The sequence below is a fragment of the Mastomys coucha genome, unplaced genomic scaffold, assembly GCF_008632895.1.
Source record: "Mastomys coucha isolate ucsf_1 unplaced genomic scaffold, UCSF_Mcou_1 pScaffold5, whole genome shotgun sequence".
Classification (NCBI taxonomy): Eukaryota; Metazoa; Chordata; class Mammalia; order Rodentia; family Muridae; genus Mastomys; species Mastomys coucha.
Genome location: NW_022196911.1, coordinates 59,034,621 through 59,053,609, shown reverse-complemented (window position 1 = coordinate 59,053,609; position 18,989 = coordinate 59,034,621). Strand labels below are relative to the sequence as shown.

General features: G+C 44.1%; 1 pseudogene; it reads left to right on the top strand.

The window, feature by feature from the left end:
• The first annotated feature begins 297 nt into the window (after window positions 1–297).
• The window catches only part of LOC116078677, a 33,220-nt pseudogene continuing 14,528 nt past the window's right edge, over window positions 298–18,989 (top strand).

Sequence of the window (18,989 nt, the reverse complement as noted above, 5' to 3'; positions counted from 1 at the left end):
GTAGGTGCCTAGGGTCTTGGAGACCTGCCAAATTATGGTGAAAAATTAATATAAAAATGAAAATACATATTTAGATGCTTCAAATTTCAAAAGCAAAACCATAGACTATGATACCAGGTCTCCCTGCTGCTGGTGATCCAGTAAGCCAGCCCCTCATCCCACGGCTGTCAAGGAGCCCATCAAGGCAAACCTGACTCCTTGTGAGTCTTTCCAGCTTTGTAGGCAGCCACTTGGACGGTGACATCCAATATGGCACCAGTTTCTAATGCACCGATTTGATAGATGGTTCCACTGCGCATGCACCAAACCCCTCCTAAGCGGGTGCATGCTAATGAGGCGATTGCCGGGGGACCAATCCAGGAGGGCCACGAGAGCTTGGGCTCAGGTATATAAGCAGCGTTCGCTGGGCAGCCGGGGCCATTCCACAAAAGCAAGAAACCTGAAAGAGCTGTAACACCAAGGAATTCCTGAGTAAACCACGTGAGAAGGAGCCTCGGTGTTCTGTCGTCATTGCTGCTGGTCAGCAAAGCGCGGGACACAGCTTCAATGTGTATAGCAAGGCAAATGCACACAGGGCATTGTTCTTTAAAAAATTAAGTGAGTTATAGCTCCACGTGTGTTATTTTCACTTTGAGCTTCAAGATTTTTTTCTAAAAACAGTTTATTTTACTTATTTATTTGTGTGTGTGTGTGTGTGTGTGTGTGTGTGTGTGTCCACACAAGTGAGTACAGAAGCCTGAAGAGAGCAGAAGAGAGCACCGGGTCCCTTGAAGCTGAAGTTAAAGGTGACTGTAGTCTGTTCCGTGTGGGTGCTGGGGACCAAAGGAGAGTCTCCTGCCAAGAGCAACACACATACTTAATCACTAAGTCGTCTCTCCAGCCCCTAAAATGTTCCTTTCTATCTAGAGGAATGTGGCACGGCTCTCTCAGCTGTGGTGGCTATCATTTGTTCCACTGTGTGGACTATCAGTAGTCCATTCAATAGTCCATTCGTTCACCCTTTTACCATCTACCTATCAACCGACAGGCAGTCTCCAGCGATCTGTTATTGGATTCAGAGCTGCAGTGTGTGTCTGTGGGAAATGTCCTGAGAAGTGGACTTTTGCACAGAGGGCACATATGTTTGGGAATCTGATCAATCCTTGCTGCATTGCTCATTACAAAGGTCAAATCAATTCATACATGGGAAAGTTTTGAGTGAGCCCCATAACCACTTTCTAACAGCCCTTGGGGCCTTGGTGGTGGCCACAGGAGGACTGTTCAGAGTCCTGAACACTTGGATCTTTTCTGGACTGATGTGACCAGAGTAAGAAGCCAAATAAAGAATACTTGAGAAGTTTGACTTGAGGTTGCTCTGAATTTTCTGGGGTTTATGGCCATACCAGCAGGCTTGGACAATAATTTACTGAGTTCGTGCCTATTATCTGAAGTGTACTGTGAATTGTGCTAAGGTTCTAGAAAGTGGGACCCACTGCCCTCCAGCTTCAGGAGAAGCCTTCTGGCCACAGGTGGGACAGATCCTTAGCTGGTTTTAGTTTAGTGTGTGAGATGGTAGGGAGCTGGATGATTACAGAGATGTATACAGCATCAGCGAGCCTAGTGCTGGAACTGGTCCGACCTCATCCTCACAGCAGCATGCTCACGAGATCACACGTGTGATGTCACACCTGCGAGTGCCTAGGCTGGGGAAACAGTTAGATGGCTCTTTAGAGTTAGGTGACTGGCTGCTTGAATTGATGAGAGAGTTCCATTAAAATAGCCCACCCAATTAGGCCTTGCAAGGTGATTGAAGATGAAGGATCAATTATTTCTGATTCCATGTTCCACTCAGTGTGGGCTCAGCTGTGGGCATGTGAGATGTGGTCCTGACACCTGTCTCTCATTTTGGCACATGGGTGGCCCATGACTGGGGCTTCCAAAGTGTGTGGTTTAATCCTGTACCAAGCCAGGCAGTGCAAACAGAGGCCCCAGTCGTCATTGCAATAAGAAAAGTTTATGAGTGCTTTTATTGTATTTTGAATCACAAAGGAGTGGGGGGTTAAGCATAATCTTTTAAAGATGTGAATTCTCTAATGCTTTTGGCTTAGACCCATATAAACAGTGATATGTATGTGCATATATAATATTAGCATTTACATTCTATTCATGTGTATGTTTTAATTATTTTATTAGCATTTGCTCCTAAACTCATTGCCTAGGAAACTTCCCTTAGAACCTCGTTACAAATACCTACCAGGTGTCAGGGAGAGCCAGGTTATATGTCAGCCATTAAGTTACCAGCGTCACATGGTAATCTGAGATACAGACCAGAGCAGGTTCTAACGCAGAAGGTTTCCACTTGGAAACATTGCCCTTTATCAAAACTACTGGTCTCACACGTGTTAAGTAACATCTTAAATATTACTGCAGTATAATATCGCTGTGAAAGAAAATAATCATGCCAAATTTGAAAAAGCAAAGAGTGGGTAAAGATAAAACTAACTCAAATTCCTGATTTGGGAGTTAGATCACCTGCCAAAGGTGACAGGGGGCCATCTGTAAGTTCCTAGAACCCTATACTGCAGACTATCTATCTATCTATCTATCTATCTATCTATCTATCTATCTATCTATCTACCTACTTATCTATCTATCTATCTATCTATCTATCTATCTATCTATCTACCTACCTACTTATCTATCTATCTATCTATCTATCTATCTATCTATCTATCTATCTATCTATCTATCTTAGGTTATTTTCAAGACAGAGCTTCTCTGTATAGCCCTGGCTGTCCTGGAACTCACTCTGTAGACCAGGCTGGCCTTGACTCAGAGATCCGCCTGCCTCTGTCTCCTGAGTGCTGGGACTAAAGGCATGCACTAGGAGCCTTTATAACTAGAGCGTGGGCATACATTTTCTCAAGCTCTTCATCAATGGTGGGGGTGCAGAAGATGTCTCATAGCTTTAGATCTTCAACAGCAAAGCCTCCATGCACCAGCCTTGATTTTGTGCCTGAGGAGCTGTCCACCTGGTGATGCTTTCTCCAGACATGAGGAGAATGGAGGTTTCTTTGCTATGAGATCAGAATATTGGGACATCTGTTCCAATGGGACAGAGATTTGGTCCAGTTTCAGGCCCTGCCTTTTGTGCTGATAAGTGCCAATTAGAAGCAGATCTGGGTTTGGGGTGGAAGTGAAATCTGTTGATTTTTCTTCTGCCTTTTAGTGCCAATCCTCCCCCATTTTACTGCTGTATATTTTGTACAAAATAAGGGCTTTCATTATGATATTTCCATATAGGTCTATAATATACATTAATCACACAGCCTACCCAATTACCCTGTCTTGTTCCCCTGTTCCTTGTTCCTCTTGGTCCCTTTCATTTTCCCAAGTAGTTTCCTTTCTATCTCTCCCTCTCCTCCCCCTCCCTGCCTCTTCTAAATCTAGATTCTACAATGTTTATCTTTCTAAGTCTGCTAACATGGTTCATGCTTTTGTCCTGCAAAAGACATTTTCATTCTTTTATTTATTTAATTTGTATGAGTGTGTGTGCGCGTGTGTGTATATGTATGAGGGTGTCTATGTATGTGCATGTGTGTATGAGTGCACATGTGCAGGTGCCTTTAGAGGCCAAAAGAGGGAATCAGATGTTTTGGAACTGGAGTTACAACTGGTTGTGACAAGGACTCTCATCAGCTGAGGCAACCCTCCATCCCCTGCTTCATTCTTCTTAAGGCTGAGGAAAACTCCGTTGTATAGATATCCTGATATTCTGGCAATATTTCTTTTCTCTTCTTTTTTTCTTGTTTATTTAATTTTTAAACATTTTATTTGTATGAGTGTTTTGACTATAAATATGCAAGAGTACGATGTGCGTGTCTGACGTCCATGGGGACCAGAAGAGGCTGTCAGATCTCCTGGTACTGGAGTTACAGATGGTTGTGAGCTCCTGTGTGGGTGCTGGGAACTAAGCAGAGGACCTCTGAGCACCAGCCAGTGATCTTAACCACTGAGCTATCTCTCCAACTCCTTGGTGCTACTTGTTATGAGTCAAATTCTAACTGAAATTATTTTCTAAACAAGCATTATCTTTCAAAGCCTTTTCCCAGCCATGAGTTATGGTGTTAGCACATGTCTCTTGGCATATTCGTAAATCATGTGATTTCTCATAGAAGCGCTGTATCTTCTAGCGCACATAATCTAAAACACCCTTAAAAAGAGAGCAAACCAAAAGAAGGAAGGCGCTGACTGTGTGCCGCTATGGCTGCCTTCCTGTAGAGACTACTAGGGGAAAGGGAATCATCTTCCTGGGCACTTGCTAGGAACTAGGCATATGTACTCATACGCGGCTCCCAGTTTGGGGCATGGGAGGGTGACTCAGAAATGAAGGAGAAAAAGTGGAAGCAGCAGAAAGGAGGGAAAACAGGACACTGGTTTCGAAAGTGTGAGCGCACCTTTTTATTACGTCAAACATATAGTGTAAGGTTGGCCGTTTTAACCATTCCTGCGTGTAAAATTTATGCTACAAAAAATAAAAATGCTACAAGTGTCTGTCAGATCCACCAGAGCTAGCTCTCCCCCAAAGGTATTTGTTAGCTCAGAGCCTCTCTGACCACTAAGCAATAATTCCCCAACTCTCTCTCTAGCCAGGCCCTCACGTCCTCACTCTCAGACTGGACTCACCAGAGGAGGGTAGAATCCCATAGGTTTGCCCTTGTGTAACTGGCTTAGTTTATTAATATAGGCATCTACAAGCCGGGCGGTGGTGGCACACGCCTTTGATCCCAGCACTTGGGAGGCAGAGGCAGGCGAATTTCTGAGTTCGAGGCCAGCCTGGTCTACAGAGTGAGTTCCAGGACAGCCAAGGCTACACAGAGAAACCCTGTCTCGAAAAAAACAAAAAACAAAAAACAAACAAACAAACAAAAATATAGGCATCTACAAACGGCTTTTCTGAGAAACACTGACTCCCTGTGCAGAATGGGAAAAGTCTGGCCTTTCTGCTTTGCTTGTCTTTCTCTTTAACTTCAGGTCAACTCCTGCTTGACCATTATGGACAGCCTTGTCACTCAAGGATGAGTCTAAACTGACTCATTCCCAACCAGAAGCTGAAGGACAAAGAGAAACTTCAGTGCCCTAAACGCTGGTGGCCTGGGGCTCCAGGAACTGCACCTTAGGCCATTCTTTAGCAGAGAGTAGTTACCTATGAGGGTGGAGCTTTACTCCACAACAGGAGTGCTGATATTATAGCAACTGCGCTGATCTTGTCAAGTGAAGTTAGAACAGTTTCTTAGTGGACACCCTCGCCTAACCAACCGGAGGCAACAACCAACCAGATCTGCTATGCCACACCCTGACCCAAACTGCTTCCTTATCCAGAGTTTGCCCTGCCTCACCATCGCTCCATGCCATTACATAAACCAAAATTCCACACCAGCTCCTCAAAGATCAATTTGGAATCACTGGTCTTCATTACGGATTCCTGCCAATGGTGACAAGTCTCTGCTTTCCACCAGTATTTCCTTTTGAACTTGAGTAGTGGGGTGGCTAAGGCTAGCCTGTTGGGTTGGCCAGAGAGGAGAATTTTGTCCTAAACCATTGTTTAATATGACTTGGTGCAATATCACCGGAAGTGGGGGGCATCTGTGATATACAAAGGGCTAGGTTTTCATTATTATTATTATTATTTTTAAGTCTGAATGATGTTCCATTGTATGCTTATACCACGATGTTCCCTCAACTGTCTACAGACCTAGGGGTTCCTGAGCTATTTCTACCTTTTGGTCATTGTAAAACAGGGCCGATGGGGACAGAAATGTGCAAGTATCTGTTTGAGTCTTTTCCTTCTATTCCTGGGGGTAAGGCGCTGGGGAGAAATGAGGAGGCCTGTCAACTTAGCTTTTCATCTTCCCTTTCTGGGCTCCTCTACAAAGGCTGGCTCTGTATCATCACATGGGCGTGGCAGAGCCCACATCAGGAAAGGCTCCTGGGCATTTGCAGCAACTGATTTTTTTTTCTTTGTTTTTAAACTGGAGATGTGTACGAAGGAGGATAGAACCAAATCAAAGCCCAGGCTCCCTCTCTCCTGCCCCCCTCCCCTGGCTTCCTTTGTATGGTTCTACCCCTTCCCCAGTCCTCAGCCACCCCTTTCTCCACCCAGTCAGTGAAGACCCACCTGGCCTCCTGCATTTATAAGGTGGCTTTGCAATGTCACTGCTCCTTCAGGACTTTGGCAATGTCGTTGACAATTCCCATAACAACCAACCACTCTGCTCTCCAAACACCAGGCCTTGGAGAAGTCATTACACTGGTGATTTTCGACAGCAAAGCTTAATTCTGCTGGGCTGCCTGCTGGTGTGATCTGCTGTGATTAACTCCCTGTGTTCTGGCAGTAAAAACAAATTAAATGAAAGATCCCCACTCACCAAAGGCCTAATTCTCATTTTTACAAAGTTTCCATTAAACAATATGTGTCTTCAGTAACTACGCACACATGTTTTCCCCCTGGGAACTGCAGGGAAAGGCAACCCTAATAGGAGAATTATTAAATTTGCCCATTAATTTCATGTTACACCCTCTTCCGATTTATTAATAATATTAAGGAGAGTCAAAGATCTGTTCTCTTTGGATTCAGTAAAGCATTCATGGATTTTTAGTTTCTGTCAGAGAGACATAAATTGCTGAAAAATCACAGATGAGCAACATAGCAGATTATAGGGGAGTTTGCTCTGGCCATGCTTATGAGGAGGCTGCTCTTCTGCTTTTTAACAGCCTGGAAATCTAGGGAGAAGGATTCTCCTTTCCCATATTTCCTCTTCCATTCTTTACTGGTAGTGACTCCTCAATTTGCGTTCCACTTGGCAGTCCTTGGATGCAGTGGGTCATGTCTGGGAGAAGCAGAATGAATCTCCTGCCTGGTGGAATGCAGTATGAATGGAGGGGTGTGGGGGAGTGGCCTTCTGTTGGATGTTTACTGTTTCACATGACTATGGTGGATCAATCAGGATCTTCCTGTCTTGGAAATAGATCCCAGCATCTCAGACAGCCTTCCCAAGAACATGTATCTTATCCTGTGCCTGAACATAAGCACTAGAGAACTGGACACAACAAGAGGCAAAAAGCCTTCTGAAACCCCACCAGGGAGGGGCGCACTACATAATGCCTTTGTAGGCATTAAGGCTTTTTAAAAAAAAATGTTCACAAAGACTTTTAGATGTAAGTGCTTTTGCCCTATATTATAGACAAGAAATTTGCTTTGAGCTATGCAGCCTAAAAGTCACTGATATTATAAATACAAGTGATAATAATGGATATTTACTCATTTGCTCCACATGCTAATTTTTGAGAACTTGTCCTGTGCTGGGTCCGGGCTGGGCTTTGTGGTTAGATAACAATGAACGAGAGATGGATTTTTCTTAGTGGGAGAGAAAAACAAAGGAAACAATTATAAAGACCACACACAGCCTTTTGCAGTAGCAGATATCTGTAATCCAGGCCTTTGGAGGTGGGGACAGGAGGATCAGGAGTTTAAGGTCATCATTGGCTACATGGCAAAGTAAGTTTGAGGACAGCCTGGGTTCCATGAGACCCTGTCACAAGTAACAAACAGCAAGCATAGTGAGTGGTACTAGGAGTGTCCATTCTAGACATTTAGTAAGGTCTGTGTCTCTCTGAGAGATCTTGAGGTATGTTATCTCATTAGCATGTGAAGTCCCACAGTGACCGACCCCTAACCCCAGCCTCTTGTTCCTGTTAAGAGTGAAGTTGATGGAAAGATTCCTGAATGGTACAGCCACTGAAATCACAAACCTGATTGACTTGTCATCTCCACCATTAAGGCTGAGGGCAGACACACACTTTAAGGTTGTTCAATTGGCTAAGTCTATGAAAATATTCCCAAGTCTGAACTGCTCATGGAACACTCCTCATTTCAAAATTTTGAATAAAGAATGCTTAAAGTGTTTTGAGATGAGCACTGAGCTTCTTGTCTACCTGCACCCATTGTTCGGCTCTTTGCACTTGTTGACTGGGGGGCCATGCCAACACAGATTCTACTCTCTGAAACCCGTGATCTGCAAGTCTTGGGTTTTCAGAGGCAACTATATATAACCCTGAATCCCAGTGCTAGTAGCAACTGAGAACAATCCCTAAGATCCCTCCGTAAATTCTTAGTTCCAGGCAAAACAGATCTAGTTCTGTCCAATATGGTTCTACGTGGGTGGTAAATGGGTCTAAGTGAGAAAGGAAAAAGCCATTTTGCAGACATTTATATTTACCAGAGGAAAAAACCCATCTGGACCTTCCAAAGAGGGCCAGAATAAGGACTCAGAGATTATTAGCACAGACAAACAGGGTTTCCCACCCCCACCTCCAATAAGTGAAGTGTTTGTGTGGAGATTAATTCCCCTGGTGGGCTCTAAGATCAGAATCTCTAGAACATGGGAATCCCAGTTGTATTGGAATCTGGGAGAAATGCCTCCTTAGTATCTTAAATAATTTAGCAGAGGGCTGTGGTGTTTGAAGTTTAGGTGGGTGGGGTGGTTCACAGAAGATCACAGCTTGATGCTCGTGGCAGATACACATTGAGTACCCCAGCTTCCGAAGCACTCAGGCTTCAGATTTCACAGTTTTTCAGAATTCGAAACATTTGCATAGACTTTATTGGCTATGCAGCGTAATCCAAAGACCTGAGATGCAAAATGGTCGGAAAATGACTCCAGGACACATGGTGCTAAAGAGGCTTCACATTCCCAAGCCCTTCTGATTTTTGCCTGTTTGGGGAGCATCGTGGTTGGTTGTTATGGGAATTGTCAATGACATTACCAAAGTCCTGAAGGAGCAGTGACATTGCAAAGTCACCTTATAAATGCAGGAGGCCAGGTGGGTCTTCACTGACTGGGTGGAGAAAGGGGTGGCTGAGGACTGGGGGAGGGGTAGAACCATACAAAGGAAGCCAGGGGAGGGGGGCAGGAGAGAGGGAGCCTGGGCTTTGATTTGGTTCTTTTCCCCTTAGTGTACATGGCCCTGAAGCCTCACCATTCCCTTTCATCTTCTCCCTGTGTGTGCATAGTTGAGCCCTGGCTTAAGGATGCAAATGCATGTACAACACTGCATCCTGCTCTGGTCCCCTTGTGACTGCTTCCTTTCCTCTTCTGGGTCAACTTAATTGGAGTCAGTTTCTCAGGTCGGGTTCCGTGTTGAACAAAAAAGCTGCAGATGGATGGAGTGTGAATCTCCAAGAAGTGACACCAAGGAAACATGGTAGAAAACTACAGAGCCAGGCTTGGAAAGGGATGAGGTGTCCCGGTCCTGACTGGAAGTAACTGGGGCATTGGAAAGTAGATTGTTACCATGGAAGAGATGCACTGATAAGGTTAAGGGGCTAGGAGAGAGCAGTGTGGAAAGTGTTTGCAGGGCAAGGGTGAGGACAAGAGCTGGGGCCTCAGAACCCACATAAGTACTGGATAGCCATGGTAGTCACCTGTCGTTCCAGTCCTAAGAAAGTGGAGATAGAGGGTCCCCAGAAACAAGCTGGCTAACCCAAATAGCTATATCAATGAGCTCTGGGCTCAGTTGAGAGATCCTTCCTGCCTTAATGAATAAGTTGGAGAGACATCTAACTTTTTCTGCTATCAATTTTAGGCCTCTATACACACCTGCACATACATGGATGTGCACCTGCACACACATATGTGCTCACACACGTAACAGTCATACATGCACACGAACACGCGTATGCACACACGGCCAAGGTTAGAGGCTGAGGAAATGGCTAGGCAGGTTAGAGGGGACCTATTCAGATCCCCAGCACCCACGTAAAACTCATGTGTAGTAATGCATACTTGTAATCCCAGTGCTAGGGGAGCAGAGACAGGTGGATCTCTACACCCTGGCCAGTCAGTCTAACTGAGTCAGTGAACCCCAAGACCCATTGATAGATCCTATTTGGAAGAACAAGGCGGTCAGGCAGAAGTGGCACATGCCTTTAATCCCCGCACTTCAGAGAAAGAGGTAGGCAGATCTCTGAGTTCCAGGCCAGCCTGGTGTATACAGCAAGCTCCAGGGCAGCCAGGGTCACTCTGCTACACAGAGAAACCCGGTCTTGGAAAAACAAGACAAAACAAACAAAAAACTTAAATAAATAAATAAATAAATAACCCCCCCAAACCAAACCAAACAAACTCAAAATGAAACAAAACAAAACAAAACAAAACCATCAATATGGTGGAGAAAGACTGAGAAAACCCACTTTTAACCTTTAGCCTCTTCATGCATCTATCTGCATACCTGCTCACACACTTGCATACACACAGATACACACACACACACACACACACACACAGACAAGTACATAAGTGCACACACTATTTTTTCTTTCAAATTAAGGGTAGCCCTACGGAATGCATACACAATGCCAAGAAGTTTGCTTAGAAGTTTTAGTTAATCCTCGTAATGATCTTGATCAGGCAGATATGATTTTTTTTTTAACAGATAAAGAGACAGAATCACAGGCAGAGAACATCAGATCCTCACACGGGTCCATTGGCAGCAGAGTGAGGAGCTAAACTGGACCCTGTATCTGGCTATTAAATCTTTTATCTTTAGCATCCTTGGTGGGGTTTGTGCCTCTAGAGTATACCTGCTTTGCAAAGGTCCACGATGCATTGGGATGACCTGGTGCCTCCCTGGAGACTCAGCACCTGACTCTGTAAAGGAGCCGACCCCAGATCCCGAATTTCAGCTGCTTCAAACCATTGCATGCCTTTGTGGTTCTCTACTTTGCCACATTTGGCACGTGGATTTTGATTTCTACCATCCCAATTCTGCCCTCACTGACTGACTGACAAACAGGATTCTATTTCAAGTATTTTGTAATTGAGCACTCTCTTCTGTCTATAGCTCCAGGTTATCCATGTAAAAGAAAAGATAAATCTTGAAGTCTTATCTCTTTGAGATAGTAACCATAATTGGGTTTAGTTTGCATGCTTCTAGAGTGGCTTCAAAGCTAAGTTAAATTACAAAGGACTTCAACTGTCACTCTGGAAGAGTTTTTTTTTTTTTGTACATCTGTCTGGAAAGGATTTGATCCTACGAAGGCTATGTACCTGACAGATACCAAATGCTGTTTGGGGTGAGTGGGCTGGAACTTGGAAACACTTTGAGCCCTTCAAGGTTTTCTTTGTAATTGGGGCACTTTGATCGTGTTTGACCTGAACTTCCTTCTCCTAGGATCTCTGGTAAACAGTTTCAATCTTACATATGTGGGTGGTAATCGAAGAGAGAGGAATGCTGAATGCGGTGTGCAGGCTACTCAACAAGTGCTCAGCTGTCTGGTGTTGGGCTGTAACTGTTTCTGGAGGAAGTGAGCTTGTACAGGAACATAACTTAGCCACAAGGATAAGCCCACTGTTTATCTCACACACCACACAGCACCTACATCGCCAAATTGAGTGGATTGAGACATTAAAAGGCGGTTAGTTTCCGGAGACTATCATCATGCAGAACAGGAACTAAGAAGGAAACACTTGCCCTGAGTGTGGGAGGTATCATCCATTAGGCTGGATCTAGATCAATAAAAATGGAAAGGATTCCAGGTACTGTGTGCAAGCACCATTGCTCCTGAGCCAGTGCATTTGTTGCTACTGCTGTGGTCTGGGACATCAGTCTCTAGCTTCTTTAGACTTTTCACTCCTCAGGATGCTTCTGGGCCTGCAGCCTCTAACTGAAGATGCATCAAAGGTCTTTGTTTTGAAACTTTCAACTGCTTAGACTGACCAATCAACCACCAGGCTCTTGTGATGCTCCAGTGTGGGAGTATCCAGCCTCTACCATAATAAATCTCCCTTTATAATTTTCTTTGTATAAAAAGCATAAGTTTAAAAAAAAGCATAAGTTTTGTCACTCTAGAGAATCCTGTGGAATCAAGTCTGCATATATGTGTATGTACATATATATATATTACATAGTAAACACTTTGCAAACAGTAATAATATCGACAATAATATCAACAACAAATAATAATTATGTTAATGAAACAACTATCTTGTCTTTGACCTTGTCACAAAGACAGCTCAGAGGTCAGTCGCTCCCTTGAGTGGGGGTGGCTGCAGGATGCGTTGAGCCAGTTAGCTAAAGAAAGGGAAGGTAGGCTTCCTAGCTGAGAAAAATTTGGTCTGCATAGACTTATTTATTGAATCTCTAAAGTGTCTTCTGCATCCTCATCTCTTTCCAAAACTAAAAATAATACCAAGTGGCTGCCAATTGAGCGGGTACGAGGAAGTCTCTCAGCTGGTATGCATGTCTGATGTCTGATGGCATCGTTGGCTCAGTGCCCTGTCTCAGAGGCAAACACCATGCAGACCACGCTTGTCACCTATCAGGTTATCTAAATATTTATGGAAGAGTGGCTTCCGATGCTGCCACTGGGGACGCACAGCTGTTTGTGCTGTGGAACGTCCGTTCTACAAATTAAAGTACTCAGAGACAGAAAGGAAAGTGTGTTTTCTGAGGTACACTTCACTCCCTCTGGCTTTGCCCGGATGAGCTCTGCCTTTGTCTTTTGTTTGAAAGACCAAGTGAAAATGGATTCCCAAGCATCTCATCTCGTATGCATGAAGCCACAGTCTAGGCTGCTGGGATGAAAGCGGGAGTTCTAGTCTACAGCTTATGTTTCTATTGCCACACCTTTCCCCATTCTATACAATTGTCTTGTGCTATAATGTTTGGGGTCATAGCTGTTAGAACCCTTGAGAGATGAGTCCCAAATACTTCTACCACTCTGTATTCCAGGAATCTGTTAAATGGAGGTGGGCACATCCTTTTCATTTCCTTTCTTTTCCCCTATGATAAAAAATGATGACCAGGAAAAAAAATCATGCACTGATTCAGTTTCGAAAGATGATTTTGAATTTTGTCATTTTAATTTTTGTGTGTGTGTGTGGTGGTGAGAACCAAAGCCAGAGCCCCAGGGTACTACGACAGTGTTACGCCACTGAGATGTAGTACCACTGAGATGTAGTACCACTGAGATGTAGTACCACCTCAGGGATTTTACTGAATTAACATCTTGCTATGTAGCCAGACTGGCCTCTAGTTTGTCATCCACCTGTCTGAGCCTCTTGAGAGCTGGGGTTGCAGGTGAACCACTTCGCCCAGCTGACACATTTTAATTGTAAAAATATAACAATATTGTAAGAGTACATAGAAGAAGTGCTACCCTTTTATCCATTTTAATGCTTAGATTCAGGGCTATGAGGCACATGCATTCCATTGTGCCCTTATCCCCAGGGCCCACCTTAGAGCCCCACCCCCTATTTTCCCAAATGACAGATCTTCACCCATAGCTCATATCTTCTGTCTCCTTCTCTCCAGATCCCAGAGCCCTGCTCCTCCTCCTTTTTGACTCTGTAGATTAAGTATTCTAAGCACTGGATATTGACCTGGTATTTGCCCTTTTGTTAGTGATTCACTTTACCTAGTGACTGTTATCAGGGCCTCTCCTCAGAGCATGTGTCAGAAGTGCTGCCTGTAAAGGAAGAACGACACTTATTGTGTGGATATACCGCACTTCGTTTTCCCATTTATCTGTTGACAGACACACTTGTTGCTTTGTATTTGGGCTGTTTTATATGATAGCGCTATGGACATGAGTGTACAAATACCTCCCTGAGTGTGAGCTCAGCTGTCTGAAACCGAGACAGAAGGTTGGACTATCAGTAGCCGCCCATGTGAAGACATGGGCGAATTTCTCATCTCATGACAAAATATCTAGAAAAAACAGCTTAAGGAGGGAAAGGCTCATGGTTGGAGGGTACAGACCATCACAGTGGGGAAGGCACGGCATGAGATATGTGAGGTGGTCACATGATATCCACAGTCAGGAAGCATCGAAGACACAGATGCTATTCCCAGCCCGATTTCTCTTTTTTATTTAGTCTGGGACCCCAGACAACAGGATATTGCCACCTGCATGCGGGGTGTCTCTCTTCCTTTCCCAATTAAATTATTCTTGGAGGAACTCTGTAGACACCCCCAAATTGTGTTTCCATAGTGATTGTAAATGCAGTCAAACTGACAATGCAGACTAAGCATCACAGGTGCTGTAAGAATGATTCTCCAACCTCCTCTTTGCAAGGGAAGGTTAGGTCTTACCAAAGACCAGAATATTCTATCAAACGCAGCCGTAGACAACTTCAAAAAATATATTAAGTTAGACTTGAGGCAGACCTACCATAAGAGCTAATAGCTTTGCATGCATGAAGTTCTGACCTAAAGATCAATCTTTTGGGGCTGGAGAGATGGCTGGGTAGTCCAGATCACTTATTGCTTTTGCAGAGGGCTAAGGCTCTGTTCCTGCCATCTACCATCCCTGCTGAAAACTCACAATCTCTGGGACTCCAGCCCTAAAGGATCCAACTCCATATTATGGGCTTTGAGGGTTTTGAATACATGTTGTGCACATAAGCTTACACAGGCACACACACATGCATATATAATAATAAACAGATCTTTAAAAATGATAACTCACCTGACTGTAATTGCCATTTTTATAACATCAACTCCTACGAGGATTTGCAAGTCTAAATGTGAGAGCTAAGGTAATTTGAAATAAGACGTGCTATCAAAATTGGGAAGAGGCCGGTTTGGCGCTCACATTCCAAGGGCCTCATGTGAAGCTCTGGAATCTTCAATGACAGCATTCTAGTCCAAGTTAAGATGGGGAAAAACCACGAGGCAGAGCTGGCTAGTGAGTGTCAGTGTGAGTGACTATGGAAGCCTGCAGAGAAGGAGAAAAAGGAGGTGGTTGTCAGGGCAGCGAGGCTGGGATGGGTTGGGAATAGACTTTCAGTTAGGAACTCCCTCCTCTCTGTGTCTCTGTCTTTCTGTCTCCTTGTCTGTCTGTCTGTCTATTCCCTCATAGAAAGCAATCTGTATTATTAGGAGGAGAAGAATCCCTTCGATTGGCATTCTGTCTCTTCTGTTGTCACTAGAGAAGGGAAACTCCTGACCCTGCCACCCTGCCTCAGGCACTGGCACCTCCTCCTGTATTGCTCGTTGGAGACTTTTGTCACAACTGGACACCTGACATTTCTTCTTTTATTTTAAATGTTCAGATTTCCTGCCAGGGCATCATGCTACCTGGGATGCTGTATTGTTGCCGTGGGGAGAAGGTCTCCTTTTGTCACAGTGGAAGTCAACAGAGCCCTGGGAGCTTCCGATCATCCTTTCTCTCTTCTGTGTGCTTCTGAGGACAATGACAACACATGTACACCCATTCACCTTTGTGCCTTGCAGTTCCAGATGCCAAATGCCATGTCACAGAGAAGAGAATCCAGTGGGTTCTCACACTCAGCAGTCTGGGACCAAGACTAAGGGGCACTGACAGACGCAGTCTGAAGCTCCTGGCTCCAGCTTGCTCTGCTTCTCCCTGCGATGACGATGATGAAGAGCCCGTTTCTGTTGCTTGCCCCCACAGTCTGAAGTGGAAGCTGGAGTATTGCAGTGAGGTTGTGACTGTGTTAAATGGGCCACAAATCTCACTGCCCCACACCGCAAGGTTGGTAAAGTAGGTCATGACATGAAGCTGCAGGTGTGAGAGGCCCCCAGTCCCAGGAGGAGGCAGAGTTCACAGTGAGAGTATACTGAGGAGAATCTAAACATAGGCACAATTTTAAAAGTGTAGGTGGAGTTAAGAATGCCTAAAAATAACACTAATCACATAGACACCAGAAAGAGAGAGGGACACAAAGGAGAAATGGTGTCACTTAGGTCTGTAAAGACCAGCTCCGTCTCTGTCTTATATTTTTATGCCCTCATTTTTTTCCTTTCTCCTAATTTCTGTATAATTGACATATCATGCAGCTTATGGATAATTCAGGGGCTCTCATAAACTCACAGAGTTGTATGACCATCAGGTCTCTAATGCCTCTGGTCATCACCAGAAAGACACCTGCACATTCGGGAAAGACACCTTTCCTTCCCTACAATTTCCCCACAGCTTCCCATTTTCTCTCGCCCATTGAACGCATTTCACACATGGGTGGTGGCAGTCACAGACGTCAGAACCTCCGTAAGCACTGAATTAGAGAACGCTGTCTGGCTGCATTTCTAGAACACATATTCAGCTGTAGCTCTGCTTACAGGTTTCGGTCAATTGCTAGATATGCAACCTTGCTTATTTCATGTTTCTGCCTGAAGCACCTGTTAACTTACTTCTTGTTGTGTCATTAGCACTGAACTTCTGGCCAGCAGGACTGTAACTTGGCCATGAGCACAGCCTGTATCCACCTCTGTAGGGCACATTATAGCTTTCCTATACTTAGGAACATGAGGCTTGGTCACCATGCCTGCGCTATTAAAAGGAGTGAAGTCATTAACAAATGGGATAAAAGTGAGGTCTGGAGAGATGGCTCAGTGGGTAAGGGAGCTTTTGCTGTTCTTGCAGAGGACCTAAATTCAGTTCCTAGTACCCATGTTGGGTAGCTCACAACTACCCGTTGTCTAGGAGGTCTAATGCCCTCTTATGGGCTCCATAGGCAACTGCACTCATACGTTCACATATACACATTTATTGAGAATACCATTCGTGGGATTACTAATAAGTTTTTTTGAGAAGGTGATTTGCAGATATGGAACCCACAGACAATAAATATTTATTGTATGTGTCTCTTCGTGGGATTACTAATAAGTTCTTTTGAGAAGGTGATTTGCAGATATGGAACCCACGGACAATAAATATTTATTGTATGTGTCTCATGATGCCGAGACACTTGAGTGTCATCTTTCACTGGGCACATTACCAGGTGTCCAATTTTAGCAAGTCATCCATAATTCCATTCCTTTCTTATTGCGAAGAACACTCTGCTGAATGGAGAGAGTACATTTCTTGTGTACATTAGTAAGTTGGTGGATGTTTAGGTTTCTTTCACTTTTTGGCTATAAACATGTACAAGAACAGTCTGAGCAGTTAAGAGTATTTTCTCTTCTTCAAGGAGACCTGAGTCTGGTTCCCAGGACCCCTGTCAGATGGCTCCCCACTATCTGTAAGTCCAACTTCAGGGCGTCATATGTGCTCTTCTGATCATGTGGACAGCTTTGCCCTCATGAGATACACTCAGACAGACACACAGACATACATGTACACAAACGTAAATCGTTTAAAAAAATGAATGCATTGAAGGTGACATTTCTGGATCACATGGTAAATTTGTCTGTGGCGTTTATGGATCATAGAGTAACTCGGTTTCCACTCTGGAGACACTTTTTACAAGACAGCTACACTGGGGATCTCCAGCAGACAGGTTTCTGAGAGCCTGGCTAGCACTTATTACCTGCCTTTGATCACAGTCATCCTCCTGAGGACAAAGCAATCACTCCCTGCATTTCTCTAACAACCTGTGATGTTATGTGGTGTGTGTGTGTGTGTGTGTGTGTGTGTGTGTGTGTGTGTGTGCGCGTGCATGTGTGTGAATTTATGTGTTTGTGTCAGCATGTACCAGTGTATAGAGGCCTGAGGTCAACAGGATATCTTTCCTTGGTTGCTCCGCCCTGTTTTTCTGGACAGGGTTTCTCATTGAATCTGCAGCTCACCAATTCTGCTAGGCTGCAGTTCGTTGATCTTATGGACTTTTTTTGGTCTCTTTTTTTGTCCCGGTGCTGTGGTTAAAGGCTGGGATGTCCCACCTGGCTCTTTTTGTAAGTGTTGGGGATCTGAATACAGTCCCTTTACTCACTGAGTCACCTTCCCAGCTTGGAATTCTGGTTGTTTCTTGTACCATGTACCCCTAGGCAGCCTGGAAAACTGATTATCTGTACAGTATGGTGTGTATAATAAGGCCTCTGCCATGGTGTGTAAAAATGTAAACATGTAAACAAAAATATGTGTGTGTGTGCATGTGTGTGTACATCACCGAAATTAGTATGTAAGGGTTCCTCACAAATCCTCATAAGCATTTGCCCTCCTCCTTCTTTCCTTCTTCCTCCTCCTCCTCTTCCTCTTCTTGTTCTTGTTCTCCTCTACCATCAACACCTTTTCTTCCTCCTCCTCTTCCTAATGATAGTCATTCTGGTTGGGGTGGGTGCTGTGGAACCTCAAAGTAGTTTTGATTTGCATTTCTGCAATGGCTGAAGATGCTGAATGTATCGGTCATCTGTGCTTTATTTTTAAAGAACTGCCTGTTAACTTCATCCATCCAATTTGAGGATGGGGTGTTTGTCCTCTTGCTTAACTTTGGAGTCCTTTGGGGATTCTACATCTCAGTTCCTGTCGAGTGGGGACACCCCTCCTGTGGGTCTTTTCACTCGGAGCTTCTTGAGTCCTTCACAAGAGTCCCTGCCTATGCCTGTGTCTTGAATTGTGCCTCCTGTTTTTGATTTTTATGCTTAAGAGTCTTATATTGATGTTTTAACCCATTTTTAGTTGATATATGAGTTTTAAAAAATCTTAGTGTATTCTAAAAAAACCTTATGCTTTATTATTTTGTCGATTAACTTTACCCATTTCAAATTTATTTTCATCTGCAACTTATTTATTTTGCAAAGATACATATCTGGCTGGCTGGCTGGATATCTATCTATCTATCTATCTATCTATCTATCATCTATCAATCTATCGTTTTTCACAAGACTATCTGTTTTCCTCAAAAGACTAGCATATATATTATGAAGTATCTCCCCCCCCACATTATTGCAATTCTGGTTTGTTTTGTTTTGTTTTGTTTTGTTTTGTTTCTGTTCTGTCTGTTTTGTTACAGTGTCTGTAAGTCCACTCCTGTCCTCCCATCACACAGCGGACTTTTCAGATTCTGTAACGGGTATGTACTTAGTATCTGGAAACACTAGCATCTTTTTTCAACATTTTTCCTGCCTGCTCTTATTATCAGGGGCTTTTGCAGGAGGCCATACCTGAATGGTTGGACCACTTTCTGTCCTATTCTCAGGTTTGACTGTACCTAAGCCTGGAGGCTTCCCCTCATCATCTAAGTATGGGTCATGCACTGCTTGCTTGC